General features: G+C 41.2%; 1 protein-coding gene across 4 annotated transcripts in view; it reads left to right on the forward strand.

The window, feature by feature from the left end:
• tln1 (talin 1) overlaps positions 1–16,819 on the forward strand; it is a 94,093-nt gene that overhangs the window by 10,394 nt on the left and 66,880 nt on the right. For 2 of the 4 annotated variants that reach the window (XM_086135941.1, XM_086135945.1), the window contains exon 2: positions 16,167–16,222. The exons of 1 other annotated variant lie outside the window; for it this stretch is intronic. The gene's annotated coding sequence lies outside the window, so the exon portion shown is untranslated. Of the gene's footprint in view, positions 1–4,635; positions 4,751–16,166; positions 16,223–16,819 lie in introns of those variants that run through there. One more of the 4 variants, XM_086135943.1, reaches the window with a different exon arrangement.

Consider the following 16,819-nt stretch of genomic DNA (forward strand, 5'->3'; position numbering starts at 1 on the left):
ACCTCAGCCAATTCCTCAGCCTGCGTTAGACACATAAGGGATTCAGAAAATAACTTTGGTTAATTCGTATCAAAGAAGAGTATTGGAAAGATGTTTTTTTTTTTTGAAAAATGTTTTATTTGATCTCCGTTTGGTCTACCCATCAGTGTTTTTTTTCGAAAGGAACATTTGAGATGGAGCATTCTGAAGTAGTGGTGGAGCCACCATGACTATTACTAAATTGATATTTGATTTTTTTTGTGTGTGTTTTTTAACAAGGGGATGTCATAGCCTACCGGATATAGCAACTATAGATTATTAAAATTTCTGATTTGACCTTGTTGGAATGGTTATTTAGAATAGTTCAATTTTGCGATAAATTACAGACATACGGTGTACGAACCAGCTCGAACCACCTCTGACATGTTGTTTTGAATTCTCTTTTATCATCTGTGAGACAAGCCCTGCCATTTGACATTTCTTGGATTGAATAAGGGGAAAATTAACAATCAATTAATTGACTGAGTGTTGATTTTTTATTTTATTTTATTGTATTTTTTTGAGGGCATGGTGATAAACTGAATGTTCTGAACTGTGGTATTGTGGTATCGAGCAGATTAATGCTGGCAGGAATAATTGTGCCATAGTGGAGTTCTTTGTGGATGTTGCTCAACTTTCCGTTGCTGACATCATCTTGTTCTTCAGACCACAAAGTCGTTGAGACTGTATCAACAGCACCTCTGCTGGTTGCCGTCATGCACTCCATTTTGTGTCACTTTCTTCCGGATATGAGCTTAACCATCGCTGAATATTTTCAATCCGTTTTTTTTTTAGGTCTGCCCTATGTTTGATTGGTGACTAGTCCGGGGTTTGCCCTCCCCCTTGCGCAAAGTCAGCTGGCATATAGGCTCTCACTCAGCTCGATGTATGCTTTTTTGTTGAAGCACTTTAAACCCAAGATCATTCAGTGGACCTCTAGCAGCATGATCAACACATTGAGTTTGCCCAAGCATGTGATCAAAATGCATGATGCAAAATCTTTATAAAAATATAACAGTTGCATTCCAATTTTATTGTTTGCCGTGTGCACCATCCAGTGACAATAAAAGCTTTCTATTCTAGTCTATTGTCTTTAGTGATAGAACGTTTTAGTCCAAACCTATGCATTTGCAGAGAGATGATACATTTTTAATTGCCGAATAATTCAGGAGCAACTAATGAATTAAAGATGATAAATCAATACACGATGATGCGCAATGCGCATTAAAACAATTGCACAGTGGGAGAGGCTTTTGTAATTGTAACTTTTGATGCACTTGCCTGAACATCTTTATCCTTACGCAGGTGTCATCCATTATAGTTCATCTTTGTAAGGCACGACCAGTTGTATATTCCAAATCCATCTTTAATTCATAACCGGATCAGCTTTGTTGAGTAATGTCTAACTTTAGTAGAAGTGTTGTTGTTGTTGTTGTTGTTCAAGGTGATATCATAGCTACAGTACAGACTGAAGAACGTCATTGTTTAAAAAAAAAGACGAGAGACATGTTACCACAAGATTGTAATTTTGAGTGAGTTGAGCTGTCACTCTCATGAACCCTTTCATGCACAAATAATGATAGCCTGTAACCCGATATCCTGATAAGCTGTCCACTGTAATAACCGCTGTCCCTGAAAGGTTTCAAGACATGAGAGGGTCACTCGATGGTATGAATACAAGTGAACTCTGTACAACGTCCCTTCAACTGTTGAATTGTATTACGACTGCTTGTATCCTTGTTTAAGTCGCAACATCACAAGTGGCGGCCATCTTTTTGGAATTAAAAAAAAAAATGGAATGATACTTTTATTTTTTATTACTGCCACGGCCTAACGGATAAATCTCCGTTGTTTTCTGGTTTGGATTCATGTTGATTTTCCTCAGGCCCCCTCAAATGCTCCATTTATATTTGTCTTTTTTCTTTACTTCAATGCTTTGCTCCTATTTTTTTTTTTTGAGTGAACGAAGAACAGTATCTATATAGCTGTCTAATGAGCATTTCAAAGGGCTGCAGAATTTTCCATCGCAAATACATTTAGGAAAATAAACAATAAAGTACATGACTAATTCTACTGCCTACAGGGCTACTCTCACGAATATTCCATCCATCCATCCATTTTCAAATTCGCTTATCCTCACGAAGGTCGCGGGCATGCTGGAACCCATCCCAGCTTTCTCCGGGCAGTAGGCGGGGGACACCCTGAACCGGTTGCCAGCCAATCGCAGCCAACCTTGAACCTCTGCACTGTGAGGCGGACGTGCTAACCAGTCGCTCACCGTGCTGCCCCACCAATGTTCCATTTATGCTAATTAAGCAGAGTTTTTATCGAATGAGACATTGTTTCAAACATTACTCCCTCGGAATTTTCGGCCTATACGTGCTTATTGGTGGATATTTTAAAGTTAAGGCAAAATGAAAGGGTCCAGGAAATATCGTGAAAAATAAACAAGTTATACTGTGTACAGTCAAACCTCGGTTTTCGAATGTCTCTGTTCTCGACCAAATCGGTTTTCGACCAAAACTTTCGAGTTTTTTATGCCACGGATTACGACCGAAAATTGGTTCTCGACCAAACTGAGCGCAGTTGAATGCGCCACTTGACTCCTCTCGCCTTCCTTACACGAGGAAGTGACGCTTCCTCGTGTAGCGTTCCATTGTGAGCAGACGTGTTCAATAAAGATTTTTTTTTTAAAAAGAGCGTGGTTTCGGTTTTCGAACAAATCGGTTTTCAAACAGCCCTCTGGAACGGATTATGGTCGAAAACCGTGGTATGACTGTCCTGTAATTTGGTGGATATTTCATTTAATTTTATTTTTTTCCTTATCACACAAAACGTTCCCCGAAAAGGCCTTTATTTTTGGCACAAGAAATTCAAGTTCCCCGGAACCCAGATTAAACGTTCAATTCTTAGTACAAGTACATTGCACTGAGGTTGAACTGACTATTTCAAGAAGGCTCAGCGTTTTTTTACAGACTGTCATTTGTGAGAAATCTTGTCACGTTGCCAAATTAAATACCGCAGTAGAACAGGAGTGCTCCATATCGTGCACTTGGTTTCTGAAACCATTGAAAGCTTGATGACATAAAAGGAAAATGACAGTTGCGGCCAAAAATCTCAGCTCTTGAGAAACTCGTTTCGGTTGTCTTTTATTATCTATGCACTGCTCCTAAACATAGTCCATTTGGCTTACTTACCTACTTCCACATTTACTAATCTAATATGTTGACAACAAATTGACTGTTTGTGTTTGAAGTAGGCATATCTGGCACGCATGTGTACGCTATGATGTATTCTATTTTCTCTTACTTGTGGATTATATCCTGTGAGTTGAAACATCTCAATCATACAACGTTATCTCTCGCTAAACATTCCTGTATTCTGTGGGGAGTTTTTGAATGTCGTCAGCAACATAAGGCTTCGTAAAGCATATCGCTGTCTGCTCTAACTGCAGTCTGTTAGGATGCTGGTGTTCAGGGGAATGCAAAGTTGAATTCCTCTGGAGGTCTGGAGGCAGCAGAGCCACCAGGGCACATTAAGGAATGTGCAAAGTTTTGCTCAACATTGTCTACTTATTTTGGAAAAGATGACACTAAATTACAGACTCTGGATTCATCAAATATAATAACGGAAAGGCAGTTACAGTAAAGCGCGTTAATGAAATTGGTCAGGGAAAACATGAACACGCAAGCTATTTTCAATGGCCTTTTTATAAACTACCTAGGCTGTCACATTTTTTCATGGGGTGATCGAGTGCAGTTGACCCTAACCTTTTTTTGTGTCATGGACCCGTTTAGACAAGTCCATGCTGTTCGCGGACCGGCAACCTTTTTTTCATTGCTATTAAATTGCCAGTTTTAAAGCACTGGTAAAGTCAACCAAGATAATTATAGAGTACTTAAACATTTTATCAGAATTCTTTTTCATTCCTTTCAAACAGTTTTATTCAATAGTACAACAAATGTAGAATAATATAAAATTACACAGTAAACTACTAAGAAAGTGAAAAATCAGGAATAATAAATACACCTCCTAATGTAAACAGAATAATGTTTAGGTTCGGATCCTACATACGGCGTTAGCATCATTGCTACTTTCAAAAGATGACACAATTGATTGCTGGTTCCATCCAGTGGCTATTGGTGAGTTATAAGCGACTAGACTACTAATATTTATGTGGGCAGGCTGTTCAAACTCTGCCTATTTTTGCTTCTTGTTCAAATAATTCAACAGGTTTCTTGTATTGCCTTGTTTTTGACGACATACCATGCACAACAGCTACCTCCTCTACGTCGCTCTGGCGATACCGGCACGGGATGAACTTCTTTTGTCAAAATAGCTTCATTTTTGCAAGTCATGGCTGACCATCGCTATATAAATCAGCACGTATTGTATTGTATTGTATTGTATTGTATTGTATTGTATTGTATTGTATTGTATTGTATCAGCTGCGCCTTGAGCTGTATGTTTGTTCAATTTGTAAATATTACTTCTTGTTTCCTGCTTCTTCTTTCATTCATTGGCAAATTTCTGTTTCTTTCAACTTACAAGGCAGTCCGATTGGTGAGACTCGCGCACATTTCCACCACGTCTGATGGAGGAAACTCACAGCTAGCAGGTCTGTTTCTGTGCGGCCCGGTCCCAAATGGCCCGAGGCCCGGTACCAGTCCGCAGACCTGTGATTGGGGACCTCTGATCTAGTGTCCACACTGATGATGGCTGACCACTCATGGTATTAACTGCCTCTTAAAAAAATGATATGCAGTCGTGAAGTGGAACGTTTTCTTTCAGCAGTTAGCGACCCCTTTAACAGATAAAGCATTATTGAGTGACAACAATTTCATTGTCAAATTCATTTAATATTTCTTCAGAAAAAGAAGTCTTTTAAACCTAGAAATAGCACATCTTTTAAGTTTCAACGTATTCTATTTGAATGAAGTTGGCGATGAGCAATACCTTTTGGTATGATACTCAAAAGGTTCTGTTAAAAATTGAGCAGTAGCTGCTGTTTTTTTTTTTTTTTTTTAACTCAGCATGAACATTGTCACAGTCATGTTTGACTGGCCAGCTGCCATCTTGGGTTTATTGTATGAAGCCAATTTAAATCTCACCCCACTGGTAAGAGTAAATTTTGAGCCAATAAAATCTGTATGTGTGAGTGAAGCATGTTTGTGACCTATGCTCCCTCTCAACTGCGCGCGTGCGCACTTCTCTCACCCTCTCAGCGCACATGGCGACTGCTGGCGCGGACCACGCCACGCCCACGCACTACATTACGACACTCATACCTTCATTTCCACCCCACTTTAATCGACAAACAGGACACCAGACTATCCCCATAGTTTCAGTTGTGTAATGACTGTGCGCACTCAGTTGTTCTACGATAGTTTGATGCATACATTGACACACATTCACTCTCACTTACCACAGACGAGAGGCTGCAGGCGACGCGCGGACCGCGGAAGTCCAAATATGGACATAGTTTAGAGCAGTGGTTCTCAACTAGAAAGGCTGTCGGTCCACTTTTTTTCTTTTTTTTTTTTAAGACCAAGGTCCGGTCCCATGCACGGCGGTCATGGGGAGCAGGGCTATATGCCCATTTAGTATGGTCAAGCCAAGCTTATACAAATCACTCCTCACAACCAACCAATAATGGGGTGCATGAAAATAACAATTATTCACTTTGCCAGTACACAGCAAATAATGAGAGGTATTGTGTTGAGGCACAGGAACTCTTTTATTTTGTTAAGTTGTGCCTGCTTGATAATAGAAATAGCCCTTTTAGGGAAATAAGACATTTTTACTTTAACTTTGTTAAACAGTAGTTGTCTTTTTTCCCTTAATTTAACAAAAGCAAAACAAAATACTCATTTTACCAAAATAAATACTAAACATGAAAACAAAAATATTATTTTCATTTGTACAATTCCCCTTTTCACATCCCCTCTGAAATCACTGAAAAATATATCAGAAGAGGAGTTAAGAACCATTTTAAATACTGACACAAGGGAGCACAGGAATGTGCAGTGCTGTTCTTCCACTAAAGGTGAATGCAATGTCTGAGGCATGCAAATATTATTTGAGGACGCCATTGTGATGTTCATTTACCATGTTGCGGTGTTCTGCTGTTAAACAGCTGCAAAGATCCCCGGGTAGACGGGAGCAAAACTGCACACGATCGAAACCTCCCGCGATTCGTCTTGTCTAATTGTCTGTGTGCGGCTCTCCTGGGCTGAAGCTGTGAGCACACTGTGGCGTCGCGCATGCGTCTGCTTCCTGACACGATCATCCATTTTGAATGCGTGACGCTTATGTATGGGCACACCTTAAGTTCAGAGGAGCCAATCAGCGCATCGTTATCGCCGACATGCCCTGCTCAGCCAGGGTCTCCAGTTCGTCAAACATTATACACACACAGTCGCGCTGCTGCGTCCTCTGCAATACATCTGTTCGTCCACGCAAATAATAAAGCGGATAATTTTAACAAGCAATCGCGGTAATGCGCAGATTATAGTCCAAAAATATAAAATGTATAATGTAAAAATCACTTTATATAGACTTTGAAGTCAAGATGGCGCCCGAGTAGGCAGCCGTCAGCAAGTGCTCTCATGAGCCTTGCTTTTTTTTGTTGTTTTTGTGTTTGTTTTGTCACTTTGTGTTGTTTACGTCGTGTGGACCTGATGTGGACTTTTCTCAGCATTTTTTGGCCACGACATTCATCAAGGAGGAGACTCTGTGCTCGGTGGTTGCGCCTTCTCGGCAGCATGGGTATACCAGCTGTTTTTGACTGGGAGGAATGTCGGCGCCATTTGACTGTCGTTGCTGGACAGTCCGGGGCGCTTGTGTCTTGCGCCTGTAATGGGCAGCATTTTTCACAGCCCCGCTTTGTTCAGCGGAGAGATCGGTGCTGTTGAACGGTCTACGGCTGGATGGATGTAAGTCTTGAGGAGATGAGAAGAAAGGAGCGTTAGCGCGGAGCGCCGATGCGGATTTGGAACTGGGAGTCGCGGCTTGGAGTTTGAAGCGGATTACGTGGGACAGGAGAAGTGAACTCATCTCTTTTCGTCAATGGACGCTACAGCTTCGTGTTTGCTTTCAAAACTTAGCTTGTAGCAGACGTGTGCACATTTTCAGCATGACGTCTCTGATCCACTGGTGAAAGGACACTTTGATGCTCTCCTCTTTCATCTAGAACTGCTTCACACAACAAAATGTATGCAGAAAAGTGGTGAAGATTGCACGACTGTCTGTGCCCTATGTGTTGTGTTGTGTTATTTTGACTTCAAAATGGCGCCGCGAGAGTGGCTGCCTTTCCAGCAGCTCCTATATTTTGTTGTTCTACTTCTTCCTTTCATAACTTTGCTGCTGTGAATCGGGAATTTCTCCATTGCGAGACTAATAAAGGTTTTCTTATCTTATCTTATAATTTATTATTTTATACAATTTGCTGAGGGTCCGGACAGAGGACGTCGGCGGTCCGGATAGAGGAGGTCGGCGGTCCGGTCGTGGATCGCGGTCCGCCAGTTGAGGAAGTTAGAGTTCCTCGAGTGAGGGTGTTTTATTAAATGGCATTATTATTATTATATATTTTTTAATACGTTCTTATTATTTTCCATTATTTATGAGTGCACAATGTGTGACCATAGTTATACAGCAAGAATTTAAACAAAATAACCATAAAACATAAAACAAGAAGACATTGAACCCGCGGCGGCGGCACCGCCGCCGCCACCTATTTAGTTTTCTCCCCGCTCTGGACTCGGGGGGCCGGGGCGCGCCGCCGCCTCCGCCGACGTCCTCCTCCGCCGACGTCCTCCTCCGCCCTCGGTGTTTACTCGGCCCGTGGTGTTCATCAAATAGTTCGCTGATTTTTTTCGATACATCAATGGATGCTATTTTCTTAACATTACGGTGCGAGCATGCAACAGTAACACAGAAAACGCGGTTTAAACTGTCGTCGCAGATCGCGGCCGCCGCCATGTTTCAATGTTGTTGACAGACGACAGGGCAAACGACGCACGCGCTCAACTTGAAATATCGCGAGAGTTTGCACCGATGTAAACCCTCTACACAAAAATGTAGAGGGTTGTTTGAAAAAAACGCAGACCGTAAAGTTTTTTTTCGACGTAGAAATTCTCGGTCGGTCGGGTTACCGGAAACACACTCCATTTTTTTCTACGCCTAAGGCTGGTAAAGTGAATATCATCAATAATTACAGGCCAATAGGGTTCGCCGGCATATTGCCGAAAGGCTTCCAGGGAAATCAGTTGAACAGCGTAAGACTTTATGAAGTCCGGGTAACAAGTTAGTTTTTAATCTAAACAGTACTGACTACTTGTAGGGTCACTCCCTTTTAGTGTGTAGTAGGTAAAATGCCGAACATAGTTCAAGTCCGGAGATCAATTTGGCCCATCGAAAACGTTCCTTTTCTTGCCCTGATAAAAGCCGGAGTTGTTTATCAGTGTTTTTTCGGGCGTTATCTTGTTTCTCCTAATCAGTTTGGTTGCATCTTTCTTGGCATGCAAAGTATTTGTGGAGAACTCTGAGTTTATTTAGCTGCCACCCTCAATAGAGAGAGAACCAAATTGTGTTTTCCGAGCCAATACCGATTACTCGCCAAGGAGGCCGATAACCGATCGTTTGAGTTGTTCCCAGATTTTGGCTCTTATGCAGTAAATAACACCGTTTTAAATCAATCGGCTGTCAGATTTTTGGAAACGGCAGGTCCCCGTCAAATATCGGCAATGATAATCAGTCTGTCCCCAGTCCTCCATGACGATTATTGAGCCCATCTCAGAGAAACCTTTTTGGGCAGGGTATCGATTCAGATTTCCAAAGTCAATTTGATTCGACCGCGTGATCGGATTTACGGTTAACGATTCAGTTTGATTGATTTTCGATTCAGTTCAGGAATTCCCGCAGTACCAATTTGACTTTCATGGCAAAAGCACTTTAACTCATGCCATTCGCATTCCTGTGACTGTCTAGCAACATTTCAATTCATTGTCATTGTCTTTATGTTTATTAAAACCCCAAATTTCCAGACATTTGCCTTTAAGCTGATTTCAGTGCTTCCGCCATATTGTTTTGATAAGCTTCTCTCGCGTCATGATGAGATGTCAAGTGATGTGACAAGTTACATGAATGTATGGGAAAATTATGTTTTAAAAGGATTGATTTATGAATTGATATAGGGGTATGAAAAGGTAAATCGATTTGATTCAATTCATATGTATTTATATGCCGTGTTGCCCCCCTAATTGCTTGGAATAGAGCCTGAGCCATGCCGCAAATAGCGGAAATTCGCGATTAATGCTGATGCCACAGCTCAAAAGGTTTATAATTGCTTGTAGATGGCACTATATGCCCGCAACGCAACTTTTTTCAATGAGACAAGGCTGTCTCATTGACTGAATGAAACTCCTTCCCCGGAACCGAGAAGGTAGCTCAAAATAGTTCCTTGGCACCACAATGCAACAACAAGTTGGCGCCAAAGCAATGTATATATATATATATTTTCTTAGACATGGCTTGGGCCTGAGCACACAACAGTGAACAGGCAGATTTTTCATTGAGTACTGGAGTATAGTCCCCCCGCCCCCCTAAAAATCTATGATTCCATAATATGGTGGAGAGCATGGCTTTTTGGTGTGGGAAAGGAGAACCAGAGACACCGACTGTGTACATGCTGTCAATCAAAAAAATAAGGGATCAGCGTTTCTTTCTTCCTTTTGATCTTCAGCTGAGGCTCACCGAGTTTTCCATGTGCCTTTTTTTTTGACGGATGAAGTTCAAACTTCACTCCACCAGAAGAAATTCCTGCATTTCTTTCTTTTTATAGATTCAGTCTGCCCTTTTCTTTACTCAGTGGTCGCGAACGGTCATTATATCCCAGCGCACTGCATATTCAGCTTCATCAGCATTGACCAAAATAAAACAAAAACAAAATTCCCCGTGTGTGAATTCACCTCACCTCTTTTTTTGATTTTACACTTCACAGTGGAAAATGTGTAAGAAACTACAAGAGAAAATCTATTATATGTGCGACAAACACGGCTCCTGTGAAAAGATCAGCATCTCGGCAGGGTAAACACAGCTGCATCAAATACTGTACAAGCGACAAAGAGAGCAGTTTGGTTTAGGTGGCTTCACTGGTGACACCATAATAAGTACTGACAGTTTGTACCACTTTAATGTTGACAGCTGGTTTATTGTTTCCATCCATCCATCCATTTTCTGATCCGCTTATCCTCACAAGGGTAGTGGGCCACGCTGGAGCCTATCGCAGCTGTCTTCAGGCAGGAGGGGGAGTACATCCTGAACTGGTTGGCAGCCAATCGCAGGGCAAACATAGATAATCAATCATTCGTGCTCACACCCACACCTAGGGACAATTCAGAGTGTTCCATTAACCTGCCATGCATGTTTTTGGAATGTGGGAGGAAACCGGAGTACCCCGAGAAAACCCACGAAGGCACGAGGAGAACACGCAAACTCCACACAGGAAGACCAGAGCCGGAATCGAACCCTACACCTCTGCACTGTGAGACTGACGTGCTAACCAGTTGACCACCGGGCCGCCCTGTGTAATTCTAATTTGTTTTTGACAATACATTTTCATTTATGTAGCGCATTTCACAACAGCTGGAGCTGTAACTCAAACCTCAAAACTGCATATAAAATAACAAAAATACATTAACGAAAGAAAGTGAAAACAGAAATTAATGATACTAACCCACGTACAATACACACCTGAAAACAGTAGAACAGTGTCAGTCTCATATTGGGTCAAAAGCCAAAAAATAAAAATGTGCCTATTTAAATGAGTGTTTAAAAATGGAGAGGGAGCGGGCTTGACTAACATTTAACGGAAAGTCATTCCAGTGGGAATGAGCAGTAACAGAAAAGGTTCGATCCCCTCTGAGGGTTCGCTTCGTCTTCGAAACCTCCAGTAGCGTCTGGTCCGCAGACTTGAAGTACGGGACAGGTGCCTAGGGGTGGAGGACCTCAGAGAGGTAAGATGGGGCGAGGTCATGTAAAGATTTGAAAACAATTTGAAGTATCTTAAAATGAACTCTAAAATGTACTGGGAGCCAGTGAAGGGAAGCCAGAATTGGCGTTATGTGCTCCGCACGTACGAGCTCCAGTTAAGAAGCGAGCGACAGCATTTTGGACCAACTGGAAATGCTTGAGGGAGGACCAGATGATTCTAAAATAAAGTACAATACAGTAATCTAGCACAGATGTAACAAAGGTATGGTTTTACAGCTGGAAGGCTCTTTTTGAAAAATATTTCCCAATGTTATCTGCCAAGCTGCTGCTTGTTGTGAAGCAAGTTGTCAGCTGCCACCACATAGCGCTGGTATACCACGTTAGCGCTCACAGGCCAAAGCAAAAAATAAATAAAAAATCACCTGATCGACAGCTCGTATCTTGAAAACCTCTCAAGTTGTGTTACTCGCATCTCAAGGCAACGCTTTACTTTATCACACCATATGCAACTCCTGGTGAAGTGGATCAGGGTGTGGATAAATGATTGCTTTCGCACCAAATAAACGCGCACCATATATTTTGACAGTGTGAAATCCACATGACCCACTCCCAAAAAAACAATACATCAATAAATTCAGTCACTTGCCCAGCCTAGTGTAGGATTGCTGTCGGATTGTGCTGCAGTAGCACGAGGCCACCTGACTGTTTATACGACCACGCCACTATGCAGCGATGGACATGAAACAGAGATGCCGTTCATATGACCTCATTTGCACTATTCTGGCAAGCTGTTCGTCACCTCTTCTACCCTTCTGTCAACACTAGCATAACATTCACTAAGACGAGTTGTCCCTTCATCTTCTTTTCTTCAAGAAGCACTCCCAAGGATTGTATTCACGGGCAATGCAGTATTTATTGTGACCTGAGCCTTTGGTATATAAGAAATCCTGCTCTCTGCAGATGACCAACTGTGCCTGCGCAACATTAAACAAAACACAACATAACATGAATCTCTATGTCGGGTTGTATCATAGGCTGTTACCGGAGTACCCAGACAAAACCCACACAAACTATAAATTACCGTATTAGCCCGAATATAAGACGGCCCTGATTATAAGACGACCCTCTCTTTTTCAAGACTCAAGTTCGAAAAAAGACTTTTTGAACACCAAATTAATTTTTATACAGAAAATAATTACAGTACATCTGAAACAAATGATTATAACAATATATTTGAGAGAAAAAGCATGTTATTTTTCCTCATTCAAATCTTAATATCTGAACATTTAAATATGTAAACTAAAGTGCAAGTAAATGAATGGCTTCTGATTTTTCAAATGTAAATTGTAAAATCATAACTTCTCCTCAGCTGCCGGTTAACCTGGCCGATCTTCGACCCACTTTTCTCCAAATTGTTGCTACGTTTCTTCATTTTCTGTTGTCTCTTCTATTATTTTCTTCTCTTTTCTTTCTAACCGCAATTTTTTATTTTTCTTCTTCGTGCTACCGCTTTTTATATTTATTGCCACCAACCGCTTGCCACCAGCACCAATACGTCCATCCACCATGCTCAATCAAGCATGACTGTAGGTCCGACACTTCAGCATCACTACAATATACTTCATAAACTGTATTTCATTGGCTTGGTGGTGGGCAAGTCTTGCTCGCTTCCAAGCCTGGAAATATACTTTTGGCTTGTGTGTAGAAAGCCCGTGTGAGTGGATGACGTCATAACACCGGTGTGCGCGGACTGCTGCGTTAAGTGCGGCATGAAAAATCAACAACTTTTCTGCTCATATTTCATATGAATCGGTGCTCGGTATTACCGACCCAAATCACCACATAACCCAAAAAGGTAGCAACCCACTTTTGGACCATGATCCACCAGTTCAAAATCACCGTACTATAGTGCTGTTTGGTTTGCTCACGGTGAGTGCATTATTAGAATTTAATAATAGCACTACAATTAGCATTACGGTAAACTTGAAAATGTGCGCTGTGCACATCAACCTTTTTTTAATATATTTTACTGGCTAAAAGCTTGCGATTTTTCTAAATATTGGAGAAAGACCAAAGGTATTGCAGTAACTACTGGTCGGGTATCAATACAGAGGAGCAGTTTTGAAAATAACTGGCAGAAGAGATCATTTATATCCCTCTGCTGTTGCTGATGGACAGTTCCGCTCGTTCCGGCAGTCCTACTGGATGTGAGAGGGTGAAATGTGTCTGAGTGATAGAAAGAATTTGGCCTGCGTTGTGACAAGTGACAAGATAGCTATCCAAATCTAACGGAAGGAAGCCTGACCAAACAATGAAAGTCAACAAAAAAAGCCTTTAAACGTTGGTGATGACTCTGCGGGAATTTTGATGTTCCGTGTTGTCTCAATTTTCCATGATTCATTTCGGTAAAGCACTCTGCAGGTATTTTGACTGCAGGGGTCATATTGGAATAACTTGAGGCTGCACTCAAACTGAGCAATTCATACCAGTCATGGGAAAAACTGACAGCAAGTCCCCCCCATCACGAGTAGAATCGTTGCAATGAGACCTCTCCTCCGAGTGGTGAGCAAACAGCTCCAGCAGTCTTAGGTCTGAAGGGTGCCTTCTCCAGACAGCCTGTTGCAGCCCCACGGATGTACAATAGCATTTACACGAGGGCTCATAGAAGAATGTTTTGCTCTTAGCTATTTTCTAGCCTTTCAGTTGTGGCTTTTGGCTCATTATCCTGTTGGAAGACCCGTGATCTGTGACTGAGACCCAGCTTTCTGACCCCCGGCAGCACATTTCTTTCCAGAATGTCGTGGGAATTCATTGCATCCTGCACAGCGTCAAGATACCACGTGCCGGATGTAACAAAGCAACCCCAGAACACATCCGAGCATTCTCCATGTTTCACGCTAGAGAAAGTGTTCTTTTCTTGGTATAATAATAATAATTATTATTATTATTATTTTGCGAATCAGTCACTGTTAGACATAAAAATGAGTTTTATTTTGATTTTGTTGTGGAGAATGTCGACAATACTTGACTGTCACTGCTTAACCGCCATGGGGCGCTTCTTAATCACCTTAATGGGCAGCATTTTTGTAACAGCCCCATTGTTGAACGATAAATATCAACGCTGTCTACGACTGCACGGGTCAGGGAGCTGCGATGTGATGAGCGTCAACAACGAGGACCCCTGAAGAGTTGCGGAGAGGAATGAGAGCCAGTGTTTGAAGGCAAGGTGACGTGAGAGAGATGACGTCAAGGGATTGGAGAATTGAACTCTTTCTGTATCTGTGTCACTCGCCAATGGAGGAACGTGTGGCTATTAGAAAGCTACACTTGCTTGTTTACTGTCAAATTTAGCTTGTAGCAAACGTGAGCGATGCATGCTGTGATAATGACATCTATAACCCAACCCTGTGACCTCATCTGGTTAAAGGAGACTTCAAATCTCCTATTTCATCTATAATGGCTTCAAACGCCCTAAGCAGCTACAGGGAATCAAACTGAACCGACGATGTGCAAGGTGGTATGGTACACTTTTATTGTCAATACGCAATATTTGAAACAGAGGATTTAATTGCACAGCATGTCTTATGTATGAAAAGTGTAATATAAATGTGATTGATTGATTGATCTAAATTTAGTTTTCAAGGGCTCGCAGTCACAAAAATGTGACGTAAAACAATGACAACACAGGGGTTTGCCAATGTGGACTGTGAAGGGAGCAATATTTTGAACGGAAAAGAACATTTTGTTGTTGTTGTTTTTGTGATTGAGTTAGTGTTATTACGGCGCTTTGGTACAGTTATGGCTCTGGTGAAAGTGCTATGCAAAAAATGAGTTTGGATCAATGATTCAATTCCTGTTCCGAACGATTTTCAATTCCGGTCCTTCTGTGTTTTTTTAATTTCATGAACTTCTTACTGTTTGTGAACTTTACTACGCATTACTCAAAGAGCTATTTTTAACCGGCATAATAATATCAAACCTATGAACTTGAATTTTTTAGCTTCGGGGGCGACGTTCGTTGAAGATGGTACATGTGAAGATGTTTTATCAAATTTGAAGCGCAACCTCTTTTGATATTGTTTACTGAAATGTGTTGCACTAAGCACTGCCCCCCCCCTTTTTTTTAAAAATATATATACTTTTTACGAAGTTCGGTGAGACTGTGCAAAATGGCCGCCTCCTGAGATGGATAAAAACGGATGAATTTGGCTGCTTCACTCCTATTCCACAAACACAATATTAATCAGAATGCCGTGTTTAGACTAATGGAGCCGCAGAGAACATATTACTATCAAGAACATTTTTGGGTTGACATCCCCTTTAAAGATGGCCTCATAGATGTTACCTATAATTTTCTTTGTAATCTCCTGAGACAAGGCTCATCTTTTTCTGTGGTCCATGTACAGTGTGGTCAACACCGTGTCACCAAACCACATAGTGACTACTTTTCACCATTTGAAGACGAGTTTGAAAACACCTCAAATAATAATCAGAAGACACATATATGGTCTACATGGTCAAATTATTTTCTTTTTTGAGTTGGCAAGGCCCGGATCATTACTTTTTCTTTTAAAATTATTCTATTGAACCACAAAAGCAGGGTCTGATTTTCATTGGTTTTCAGTAGTTTATTGGTAATTACTTTTGTCAGTTCCAAGTTATTACAGTGAGCATTGTGCGATTTTTCATCACTGACAGAGATGTACAAATATGTCTCTGCACTTTTTTTTGTCACTCTCACGCTTATTCTATCAATTCAGACTGTTGTGGAAAGCATTTAATTTTTACCAACCTCAAGACTTTGTTGGCAAGCGCTTGATTTAAAAACCAAACGTTTCAAGCTATTATTGAACTTTTCTTCAGCTCCTCAAGATGTCTTTCAAGACACAGCAGACAGGATATGCCACTTCCAGCTGAATCATAGCTGGGGGTGTGTAGACCGCTGGAATGCCCTTTTATGGCATAGAAGGGCTTTTTAAAACAGGAAATGATGTCATGAGTAAGTGAGGAGGAGTAGTTCTTGTCACTGACCGACCAGCAGAGAGAGGCCCTTAAACTGTTCACTTGTTTCATTGCAAATCAAGCACTGTAGAAAGAGCGTCAGTTGAAATAAATGATTGCAAACTGTCTATTTTTTTTTTTTTTTTTACATTTAGGGAGAAGAAGAAAGCCAGAATTCATCAACTGACAGTGCTGCCAGTACAGATCACAGGTACTGGCCTCTTTCACTCTCTGACCTCATAACCTTATAATCAACAAAATTAGAGAAACTAAAATTTGCAAAATGAAATTGGGAATCAGAGGAGTGAAATACACTCACGAGATGGAAGAAAAGATCGCCATTTCCTTCGTTGAGAAGAGAAAAATAGAAAATGAAGTGGGAAGTGATTCAGAGAGAGCAGGATGTGAGGCTGAGGGTGTCAGGGCGTCTGTGTTGTGACATTCAATCCACGTGACCTCTGATAGCAACCCCCTACCACAACGTTCTGTCCCATTGCTGTCACTATGCTGATGCTAACATGCAACTTCCGGATTATTTTTCAAAGAAACCTGCTTATTCGGTGTCTCTTAATCATTTCCTTTCAAATAGCCCTTCAGCACAATGCCCTTGAACATCAGTCATGCCAGAATTGCTGATAAACAAAGTCAATCATACTTGGTTTTATCAATCTTAAATGTAAATAAAACATGAAAGTTAAATTGGAAGTAATCTTTATTGCAGTGCAAACAATTCCCAATTTGGTGAATGTGAACACAATATATGTTTGGAACACTTGTCACAGTTAAAATGGTTAAATATATGCTTATG

The sequence above is a fragment of the Hippocampus guttulatus genome, chromosome 17 (assembly GCF_054856545.1).
Source record: "Hippocampus guttulatus isolate MCC_2025c chromosome 17, RoL_Hgut_1.0, whole genome shotgun sequence".
NCBI classification, from domain to species: Eukaryota; Metazoa; Chordata; class Actinopteri; order Syngnathiformes; family Syngnathidae; genus Hippocampus; species Hippocampus guttulatus.